This window comes from Carassius gibelio, chromosome A2 (assembly GCF_023724105.1).
Source record: "Carassius gibelio isolate Cgi1373 ecotype wild population from Czech Republic chromosome A2, carGib1.2-hapl.c, whole genome shotgun sequence".
Lineage (NCBI taxonomy): Eukaryota > Metazoa > Chordata > Actinopteri > Cypriniformes > Cyprinidae > Carassius > Carassius gibelio.
In genome coordinates this window covers 13411430-13423885 of record NC_068372.1, presented here as the reverse complement: position 1 = coordinate 13423885, position 12456 = coordinate 13411430, and the positions used below count along the sequence as shown (strand labels likewise).

At 37.1% G+C, this 12456-nt stretch overlaps 1 protein-coding gene across 6 annotated transcripts in view; it reads right to left on the bottom strand.

Annotated features, from left to right (window-relative positions):
- Positions 1–12456, bottom strand: part of LOC128027065 (rho guanine nucleotide exchange factor 4-like) — a 76200-nt gene that overhangs the window by 14308 nt on the left and 49436 nt on the right. The window lies entirely within an intron of this gene.

Below are 12456 nucleotides of genomic sequence, written 5' to 3'. Positions count from 1 at the left end.
TCAACAAACGTCAAAGGAAAAACGATGAAATGCAACAGAAAAAGTTGCGTGCATCATTTCACTCATTAAATAAAAACAAAGGACTATTCTATGCCAGCATCTGATTCACTTCTACTGTTTTTTTTTGGGGGTAGTTGTTTTTTTTTTGGCCAAAAATGTCTTGTTTTTGCACTCGTCACCAGAACTGAAAATACATCTAGCATCAAAAAAAGCTTTCTTAACAAATCAGCAGTTTGAAGATTGTTAGCAGACACTCAGGGGAACTATAACAACAAGCTTGCATTTCCCTAACTTTAAATTTTGAGCTAACAATGTGACATAAATGCTTCAATAAAACTGGTGAGATGCTTATCAACTCCACAGTTGTGCATTAATGTGCCCTTTCATGCATTTGCCGTTAGAACACTGGAAACACTCTCTGTTGTTATAGATGGCTGGCTTCTCCACCGACAGGATTGCTATTATTTATTAGTGTGCAGTAAACCAGTGAGGAAGAGTAGACCTGGCCAAGCATCTCTCTTCCTGTCTCATTCATAATAAATGGATGGGAGAGAATGGAGTTAGACTCAGATCTGCACCCCTTGAGAGATCCTTTGTTCTGGCGATGCATGAGAGTACGGTCCGTGAAATCGATGTAAATGAGAATACTGCTTTACATTGTGAAGATGTAATTCAGAATGTAATCTTTATTGAAACTATGGTAAGAGTGGCTTCACATTAAAATCCAACTGTATGAAAAGGTTAATTGGGGACAAAGCGAGCCTAAAAACACTACAGGATTGCTTTCATTACAAGAAAAGCTGTCTCCATGTGTGAAAATTCATCTGGTAATTCTGTTATGCTCTTTTATGTAGGTTAATTGTGGATCCAGTGGATTGATTAGGGAGACGGACAAGCAAATCAAATCGTCCTGATTTGTTTATAGGCTGTTAAGTGTGGCAGGCATAGAGCAATTCAACGGCACATGTCAGCAGAGTGCAGCATTTCCAGGGCCACATCAGCTGATGATATCAAATATAGTTCACTCAGAGTCGGAAGTCAGACGGTCACAGTTGGGTAACCCAAGCAATCCTGTCTAGGACAGCCCCCATAGCTGCGTTAATGTGCAAAATAATGCTTTGATTGTATTATTGCCTTCGGATTTAAAGTAGGACAGGGTTTGGGTTTTGTTTTCAAGCTTTTGGACCTGAAGGAGGTATTGGACGAAGAATCAGTGAGGAGACTTTTGAGTCTGATGTACTGCTTAAACATGAGACTTTCTCAATACAAAATTATACCAATATTCGACATTTTTTGAACTTAAAAGCCTTATTTGTATAAATACATTGCATTTACATTGCTGAATTCAGTTAAAGAAATATTCTCGGTTCAGTAAGAAATCGACAGGATTTGTGGAATAATGCTGATTGCCACAAAAATGTATTTAATCCCTCCTTTTCTTAAAAAATCTGGGATAAAGTGTTGCACTTACAGTGGAAGTAAATAAGGCCAATCTATTAAAATACTCACTATTTCAATTAGCAACAACATGTGTTAATAAGATTTTGTGAAATACAGTATTGTTCAAAATAATAGCAGTACAATGTGACTAACCAGAATAATCAAGGTTTTTCGTATATTTTTTTATTGCTACGTGGCAAACAAGTTACCAGTAGGTTCAGTAGATTCTCAGAAAACAAATGAGACCCAGCATTCATGATATGTACGCTCTTAAGGCTGTGCAATTGGGCAATTAGTTGAATTAGTTGAAAGGGGTGTGTTCAAAAAAATAGCAGTGTGGCATTCAATCACTGAGGTCATCAATTTTGTGAAGAAAGAGGTGTGAATCAGGTGGCCCCTATTTAAGGATGAAGCCAACACTTGTTGAACATGCATTTGAAAGCTGAGGAAAATGGGTCGTTCAAGACATTGTTCAGAAGAACAGCGTACTTTGATTAAAAAGTTGATTAGAGAGGGGAAAACCTATAAAGAGGTGCAAAAAATGATAGGCTGTTCAGCTAAAATGATCTCCAATGCCTTAAAATGGAGAGCAAAACCAGAGAGACGTGGAAGAAAACGGAAGACAACCATCAAAATGGATAGAAGAATAACCAGAATGGCAAAGGCTCAGCCAATGATCACCTCCAGGATGATCAAAGACAGTCTGGAGTTACCTGTAAGTACTGTGACAGTTAGAAGACGTCTGTGTGAAGCTAATCTATTTTCAAGAATCCCCCGCAAAGTCCCTCTGTTAAAAAAAAGGCATGTGCAGAAGAGGTTACAATTTGCCAAAGAACACATCAACTGGCCTAAAGAGAAATGGAGGAACATTTTGTGGACTGATGAGAGTAAAATTGTTCTTTTTGGGTCCAAGGGCCACAGGCAGTTTGTGAGACGACCCCCAAACTCTGAATTCAAGCCACAGTACACAGTGAAGACAGTGAAGCATGGAGGTGCAAGCATCATGATATGGGCATATTTCTCCTACTATGGTGTTGGGCCTATTTATCGCATACCAGGGATCATGGATCAGTTTGCATATGTTAAAATACTTGAAGAGGTCATGTTGCCCTATGATGAAGAGGACATGCCCTTGAAATGGTTGTTTCAACAAGACAATGACCCAAAACACACTAGTAAACGGGCAAAGTCTTGGTTCCAAACCAACAAAATTAATGTTATGGAGTGGCCAGCCCAATCTCCAGACCTTAATCCAATTGAGAACTTGTGGGGTGATATCAAAAATGCTGTTTCTGAAGCAAAACCAAGAAATGTGAATGAATTGTGGAATGTTGTTAAAGAATCATGGAGTGGAATAACAGCTGAGAGGTGCCACAAGTTGGTTGACTCCATGCCACACAGATGTCAAGCAGTTTTAAAAAACTGTGGTCATACAACTAAATATTAGTTTAGTGATTCACAGGATTGCTAAATCCCAGAAAAAAAAATGTTTGTACAAAATAGTTTTGAGTTTGTACAGTCAAAGGTAGACACTGCTATTTTTTTGAACACACCCCTTTCAACTAATTGCCCAATTGCACAGCCTTAAGAGCGTGCATATCATGAATGCTGGGTCTTGTTTGTTTTCTGAGAATCTACTGAACCTACTGGTAACTTGTTTGCCACGTAGCAATAAAAAATATACTAAAAACCTTGATTATTCTGGTTAGTCACATTGTACTGCTATTATTTTGAACAATACTGTAAATCACTAACAACCTTTTCTGAGACAAAATATCCAATTTAAACCTTAAAAGTATTGTAAAAATGATGTAAACAACTTTAGAGTTCAAATAACACTTTTTAACACCGTATTTTAATGTATTGGAAGTTATTTTCTAAATGATTAATTGTTCATTTGTAAGTGCTTTTCTACTGTTAAATCTTCCAAAAATGTCCCATTTACTTCTAATGTATCACAGCATGAGCTTAATTTTAGCTTTCTTTAAGAAAACAAGATATATGTCTTAATTATTTTTGTATTAATCAAGACAAAGCTATACATTCTCTCTGTTGAATGTAATTTGTTTTAAACCTGTAATATTCCCATAATAAAACAAAACTGAGTACAGTACATAAAAACGCTAGTACGTAGCCTAGAATCAGTCCCTGAAAAGGACAATAACTGTGGCCATCCACACACCTGAGCGTGTTAACTCGTGCATCATTTTATCCAGTTTACCATATTAGGGCCCCATGCATGAACACACACACACACATACACTATACAGTACATATATATGTATGTATAGATATATACATATCTTGATTGCACTTTATTTTACAGTACGTGTACTTGTTCTTATACAGTAGTGTACTTACAGTGTATTTATCTAAGAAAGTTCTGGTAATGCAAGGTAACTACATGGGGTAGGGTTAGGTTTAGGGGTAGGTTAAGTGTTAGTACCTAGTTATTACATAGTTATTGTAATTACTATAATATGTACATAGTATGTATATGGGGAACAGGATTGTAAAATAAAGTGCTGCCCATATCTTTATATATGATTCATGATTTGCTGACAGTAATTTAAGGAGTTGATCAAACAGACAGGACTGTGAATGCGCACTGACCTGTTTTCTTATAAGTCCACATCCTCAGATAAAGTCACTCGACTGCACAAATTCACCTCTGAGCCATGCAGACCAAGACTTCCCCTCAGCCTAATCCATGTGCACTTTAAAGATTAAGACCAACTTCTAAAATTACACAAACTTTAATACAACAGTCATCAAAACCTAGAAATTACATTATAGGGGCAAGCATTAAAGAACTAATATAAAAGATTGAGAGAAGATAGGAAATATATCGGAAAAGTCCTTTCACCTCAGACAGAGGTCATGTCAGCATTTTTTGAATTTCAATGTATTTTTTTCTCGGCTGTTTTATCTTTTATTCAACGTTTTTGAATTGAAGATCCTACTCATTTAAAAGACTCAGGGCTCTATCATACAACTGGCGGAATGCGGCACGTTTTTTGCTAGTTTCAGCCCAACGCAGTAATCATTTTCACATCCTGCGCCACGTTGTTTAAATCGCAAATGCATTCATGCCCATTTGTGCGCTCATGGGCGTGCTGGTCAAAAAAAGAGGTATGTTCAGGGACATTGTTGGCACGTTGCTATTTTGAGACACCTGAAATAAACTGCACCATTGCATGCATCAGAATTAGGCTACCTATTTGCTAGAGCACAAGAAGCTCCGTTCTGTCTTTGAGCTTGCAAATTCCACCATATAAGTAGCGAATCCACCATGGCACGAGCACAGGTGGAATGGGAAATGAGACTCTGATTGGTTTATTGCACTTTATGCCCAAAACACACCAATTACTCATTAAGAGAATAGGGACAACCCTTTTAGACCATGCACCGGGTGCACCGATCGTTTTTTCCCATCATTAAACTAAAAACTAAACCAATAAGTGGATTTGGACACGCCCTAAGTGCGCCTGTGCCATGCGCCTTAAAACTTGTGCTTATATTGTTAAAATAGTCAAATCTGTCAAGTCTCAAATCCATTTAGCTAATAATGTTCAATATACTGCAGATAAGATTTACAAACACTATGGCAGAAAAATGATTTTGATTATTTCTTTATTTGTTTCTTCTATTTCCTTGTCAAAAATCAAAATACTTTCATTGTAGTTTATTCATGATCCAGCAAGAGAGGGGCCATTAACCTAAAAACAAAAAAACAATGAAGAATTTATATTTTTTCTGTAAATGACCTACATTTAGAGGAGATGTTTGCTCTTACAATAAAAGCAACCAATCTGATGGATGATAAATGTATTAGGTACATTATGGTCCTGTCCCAAATGGCTTATTTTATGTAGTTGTGGTCTTGTGACCTTTGCTCATGCCCATCCGTGACGTCCAACAATACCGCAGGGTGTCTCATTAATGATTTTATGGTTCAAACGGTTGCTTGTGAGCGCCCCCTTTGCGGCAAAGATGCAAGGTCCACACTGAGACTTGACAAAAACTACTCAACGCTCTATGGCATTACATCATCAAAATGTGGATTCAGAGGGGCACAAAAAAGTGCTGAGGGCATGATTTGTGACAAGGCCAATGTATAATGTACCTATTTAAAGGGTTACTTTGGCCAATATATATAATTCTGTAATCATTTACTTACCCTCATGTCATTTTTTTTTTACCCTCATGATTTTTTTTCTTCTATGGAACACAAAAGAACATATTTTGAAGCCGTTTCAGCTGTTGTCCATTCTACAATGCAGTGCTTAAGTTACAGTAAGTGTTAAAATTACTAAAACTAAACTGTAATTAAATCAAGCTAAACAGAAAAAGAAAAATACAAAAAGCACATTAAAAATGTAACTAAATTTTAAATAATATCATTTTAAATAATGATAAATTCTAGTACTAAAATAACAAAGCAACACTGGACTTCAACAACAAAACAATGCTGAGGCATTATTACCAACAAAATATAAACTTTCAAGTTGCATAGATGAAAGAATGAAGACAGAATGATCATTTTTGGGTGAACTGTCCCTTTAAAATATCCCAGCAGTCCTTGAGTAGCTAATATAAAGACCCTGCAAACCTTGACCATGGCCCATTTTTTTGTACATAAAGCAATAACTAAAGATTTTATTTCACAGTGGTTGCACTCTCTTCCTAACAGAGTTCAGTCAATGCACGAGCGTGTTTTGTTTTTTGTTTTTGCATGTGAGTGTGACATTTCACAAAAAGCAGGTGAACTCAATGTAATAGACTCTAAAGAGCTGGTTTAGAAGCTGGCTTTGACTGACACAAGGATCAATATAGATCTATATGCCCAACGGGCCCTTCTAGAAAAAACTCATCAGCTCATGTTCACATGACTGACTGTTTTAACACTCCAAAGGGTGTCCTACATTTACTTTATCCAACAGACAGCATCAAATCGATTAGATGAGTGCTGTACTTCCATGTTATTACAAAATTCTTTATTTTAAACTGTGATGAGCAAAACAGTGGGACTATGACAGTAGCATATTTAAAACAACTGTTAACGTACACTAACTTTGATAAACCATATGCGTAGGTGTACTACAGCATCTGAAGCAAATGTGTGAGACACGGAGCTCCACCTCTATAACAGCAATATGTGTCTGATTCAAATTCAGATCAGAGCTCTGAGCAGCAAAACGTCCCAGAGCTGTCAAAGCCTGCCAGGAGTAATAATGCTGTGTTTAAGTAAACCAAACAAACACATTACCACTGCATTACAATGTGAAAAGGTCGCGAACCACTGATCTTACTACCCATATATTGTTGTAATTTAGAGCTGCAGGACCCGAGGCAAATCACAGAGTGCATTTGCACATGTAGCCTACTTTTGAGAGATGGCTTTAATGAGAGTTTCTCCGAACACTACTGGCTCGTGGCTATTCCTCAAATCAAAATAAAGCACACAGGTCAGCTTGACCAAACGACTGTACGGTAGGCAACAACACAGATGGAGCCAAAAAAAGAGAAATAAATGTCAGCTAAGCAAGCACTGAATGTGCTTCATTTTCAAACATATGTGCTGATATTTGCACACAACAAAATACAAGGCATGGAACAACTTGAGGGTGAGTTAATGTTTGACAGAATTTACATTTTTGGTGCATCTATCTCTTTAAATGAGTAACCAGCTGAAGTCAATAAATCTGCATTCATCACGCACAAAACATAAATATCATGGTATATGAATATGGAAACCCAGTGATTCAAACAATACAAAATGTAATATCAAAGAATCCTGAAAAAATTTACTGCAAATGTATATGTTTGGATTGACCGAGTCTATATTTAAAGGGATTAATGACGTTAACTAATCAGTTAGCCGCAGATAAGAACTCATGATGAAGAGCTATGCAAAGAGTGTCTGACCAAAGAAAGATAGCATGTGAGTCACAGATAAGATCCTCCCTGGAAAACATTCAACCCAGTGGAGTCTGACATTCCCTGTGTATCAGAGAAGAGGCAGCCGGCCCTGTGAGGAATCTCCACCTTACGTCCAGTCAAAGAGTATTACACTCACTCCACACCACATGTGCCTGCTGGGAACCTGGCATTCAAAATAAGAGCCTGGTGCTATAATTGGGTAGTTTATCTTATTAGGTAGTACTATAGGTTATAGTACTACCTAATAAGATCCAATTGAGCACACATCAATTGAATTATAGAATTACTATTATATACACTACCATTCAAAAGTTTGGATTTAAAAATAGTTCTATTTAAAAAAAATGCTGTTATTTTTATTATTATTATTAAGCAGCACAACTGTTTCTAACATTGATAATAATAAGAAATGTTTCTTGAAGACTGGAGTAATGGCTGCTACATTTTGCCATCAAAACTAGTTACAACAGTTGTTTTAAACTGTAATAATATTTCAACAATATTGCTGTTTTTACCATATTTTGGGGATCAAACAAATACAGCCAAACACACCTTTAAAGAGTAGTGTACTGCATGTAAAACAGTGTAAACAATGTTCCAAAGAATGTTTCTCTTATTCTGGATCAGACACAATACACATGCTAATTTGGTTTGTATAACACAACAGTACAAGGTTGTAAATTAGGCTCAAAGTGGCTCAAACTAATTTCCTGAGAGGAAGCAGCCGTTAGGGCCAGTGCTAGGGCCTAGCACAGCTCACTCGTGCGGTCCTGCTGGTGCCTGTCTGAGAGCAGACTTGAGTACTCACTACAAACAGGCACACATCATTACCTGACAAATTAAAGCTGCATGATATTGCTCGCTTTAAGTTTCAAAGGCTTGTAGCAAGATTACTGACGTGCACTTGAGCTGCCAGGACAGTTTGATGGAGGCCAGGCAGAGCGACGATGGGAAAGGAATTCTGGGTAAAGTGTTGCTCAGACAGTAAACAGAGGGTTGAGGTGAAAATGGAGGGCAAAAAGCCTTCATCTGGTTTTGTCCTCTCACTGTTTAGTATACAAAGCATCAAGCTTAAGGCCGACTCGCTGATTAACTGCTCCTTTGCACGATTCCTGTTCTGTGCCCTCATTATGTGGAATTCTATGGAAACAAAGTACAAGCTCTTTGATGTGTCCAAGTTTCAACAGAAAACATGTTACCCGAGGAAAGAAAACAAGACTCAGCAAATGATGTATTTATTCAAATTCCACAGAATCTGCATACATCTGGTAACTGTGAAAACAATTACATTTAAATCGGTTAAAAAGTATGAACATGGTTTATATATGGCTACATGTATAACAAGCAAAATTCATTTAAAAATATGAGTTGGTTGACATATAATAAATTGAATTTACTAGTGATATAATCCTGTTCACTGTGTATTTAAATAACAATAACTATAACTGATGTACTATTACATAAATCATATTCTTGTTTCATATATGTATAACTGACAATATTCATCACATCAAGTTCATTATCTTATGTTAATACTGTGTAATCCAAATGGTTGGAAATTTTATATGCAATTATCAGAATCATACCTATTAGGACAAAAAAATAGATATTAGCTAGAGGTGGGTATAGATTAATTTTTTATTCTAGATTAATCTCACTGTGATCTTGAAATTAATCTAGATTAATCTAGATTAAAATGGCTCATTCGAATTCTGCCGAAGGCATTCAGGATATATGTTATCCAAATAAAATTGACAAACCGTAAGTCTTTGAGAAGGGGTTTATCAAGCTAGGTGGTGCATTAGAAAAGGTGCTCATCTCCAAAATGCATCACAAACTGCTTGAAAAAGCTGTAAACTAATTCCACATTGCAAAAGGTGCAAACAACATCACGCCTGTTTCACACCAATGTTTCAGTTTTTTTCAAGTTTGTAGGTGTCAAGGTACAGAAACCAAATAATTAAGTGTAAAATAGCACTGGATAGTCTTCAATGTAAAAATGAAATATACAATCAAACCTACATTTATTCAGACATCTTCAACATTTCTCACATTATTAAAGTTTTGCTATATATATCAAAAATTATTTCTGGTGTCTGAATAATTTTTGGTTTGACTGTTAAAACTACAAAGATATTGAGTCAAGAGCAGTGAGTGATTTTCTTTAATTTTCTTGGATTAACATTACAGCAGCCAGTAGCTAAATTAGGCGCGGTCACTTTAAGAGACCATGAACGCATCCAATATAATATACATCCCATTTTTTTCCTCAACTGTTTACTTTCACTTAAGAAATAACTGACAGTTTTTTCGAGCATAATTTCCAAGGTGGATATTTTGACATATTTTGTATGTATTTTTCGGCACAAAAGCAAAAATAAGCAAATTCGGTGTTCAACTGTTTTGAGACGTCTTTCTCTGCGCGAGCCCTGAACACCAGAACACCGGGAGCACTGAATTGGGCTCTTTCACATCTTTTTGTTTGTTTCAAACTGCGATTTGTATTGTTCGTTTAGGTGCAGGAGGGACTTCGAGGAGAACTTCGCAGAAGAGAGCTCGGTTCAGTCAGTCTTGCTGTCCTTGATACGCGGCTCTCTCTCTCTCTCTCTCTCTTGTGCGCACCGAACACAGCGTGCGAGTAACCAGCTTCTCTGTTAAGCTTTTCCGCGTCTTGTGTTTGATGCTTTAATGTTTAAATCGACAAGCGGTAATGCTTAAAAACATGTGAAAAAGATAAGCTTTCGTGACGATGCGCAGCAGTGGCCCGTCAACTGTCCTGAGAATCTTTTTAGGCTGACCTCAGCCAGTCGGTTATATAAAAAATCGGGGTAATAATCATAGCTTGATTAGTATAGACCCAGCTCTCAACCCAACTTTGAGAACAGATTAACGGTGATATTTTTTTTTATCGCCTGATAAGAGTCTCGCGTTAACGCAGCACGTTAACGCCGATAACGGCCCACCACTAATATTAGCATAGATTACATAGATATTAGATAATTGAACCAAATTCATCAAAAAGCAATGTTTGGGAGTAAACTAGCATATATACGACCTCAAAACTAACACACATGGACTAAATTCCACAAAAGCACAGTTATTGGAAACTGAAACTATTATCAGTTTAGACAATATAAAATAATAATACACAAACTATTGAGCTTAGACTTGAAACTAGTATACCAGTGGAGCCATAAGGGCCATATGAACTATGTTATTCACCACTTAAATGCTCCAATCTTGTTCTTTTGTATCTTGCTTCCTGTCTTTTCCCACCCTCAGCCAGCAAAACACCAGCCTTTGCCCTCAAATTACTTTCTGCAGTTGCTGGCAGACTGATTTTAATGCCACGCAAGTCTGGAACAGTAACCTGTGTAGACTGCAGATTATTACTAACCCTGAAAACAGGATCAAAAGTTTAATAAATGACCCAAACAGAGAGAGGAGCGTCTGGAATCTCTCCATGAACTCACAGAAAATGAAAATATGCCACAGTGATTTCCCAGCAGTGATGATGTCTCCCCTATGCAGTGGCTATGAGCGATGGAATTATTGTAGGAACATGACACCCTGACTACTGCTCTAAAACAGCTACAGTTTTCAGAACTGATATTGTTATAATAAGGTAGAATATAGTCATAAAGAGTTGCATTTGAGCTGTCTGGTTCAACAAAGTGTGATCTGTTTGAGAGCCAAGTTGAGGCGTTCACACAATGAGGAGAGTTCCTCCGGTCAGTGCTGCAGTATGTTATGGCTGTGTGGGCCTCGGCTCATTGTGGCAGTGGATGTGATGGCATCACACTGCAGTGCCATTTCACTCACAGACTGAGCAAAATACCTCGAAGAGCGAAGCAACTGAGTCACAGTGGATACTCCAAACAAACACTGTGTATAGTAACAGTGATGACACAAAACTGGTGTAGTGCAGTCTGATGCCAAAGGAAATCTTAGTAACACTTAATTTAAAGCCATTACGTATAATGCATTATAAAGGTAATGCATTATATATTTGCATATACTGCATGTAACCAAAGTTATAATGCATTATAATATTTACAAAGGTTTGTTTGTCATGTGTTTTAATGCATTATACATTCTTAAGGTATAACAATGAATAGGTATTACAATGTATTCTAAATGTGGTTTCAGTTACTTATAAGTGTATTATATTGTGCATTACAAGGCATAATTAATGCATTAAAAGTACTTTCATAATGCATTAAATATAAAGGCTTTAAGTGTAACCAAAATCTCTTTTAAATTCCAAAATTAACCCCAAAAATACGGTTTGCAGATATGCATTATGCTGCAGAGTTATGAGTGGGTTTTACTGTGTTGCTACTGTATGTGGTTGCTCAGGTTTTGCTATGTGTTCTTAGTGTGTTCATCTGTGTTTCTGTGCAGTAGGGTGTCATGGAGGTTGCTATGCAGTTTTTCTGAGCAGATTTGTCTGTGTTGCCATGTGGTTGTTAGGGTGTTACAGATGGTTGCTATGCAATTGCTAAATGGCTAGCTATGGCTCGGGTTCCTCCTGCAGCAAAAGTATATGGGATTTTCTCATGATTTGTCTGAGATTCTGTCTGAATTCTCTGAATTCTTCACCTCTTTTCGACAAGTGACAGGATTTGAAGTATTATGCATGTGAGTTGCACAAATGGCAATAAGGCAAAGCGATAAATATGGACAACATTTATTATAATGATTGTTATTTTACCATTATAACCCTTTTCTACAAAGAACTATATACTGTAGCCTTCTTTGAACATGAAATGTTGCAAAGAACCATCAAAGAACCTTACTTTTGTTGTTGTAGTTCTCATTTGAATATCTATTTCGGGACTTAACACTCAGAACAGGTCTTGTCAAACACTATTTATCACTTCACTTCTTGTCTGTACAGCTGAAACCAGAAAAAGACACTGAAGTATATGGAGAAAGAGCATTTTGTGCCTGAAGCAGGGTGTCATGTGTAGAGCTGTTCGGCTGCGGTTTATGTAAAAAGGTGTGAATGAAACACTGTCTTATTGCCGTCAGTTGTGATAGGGCCTGAGGGGCTGAAGACCCCCATCCCCT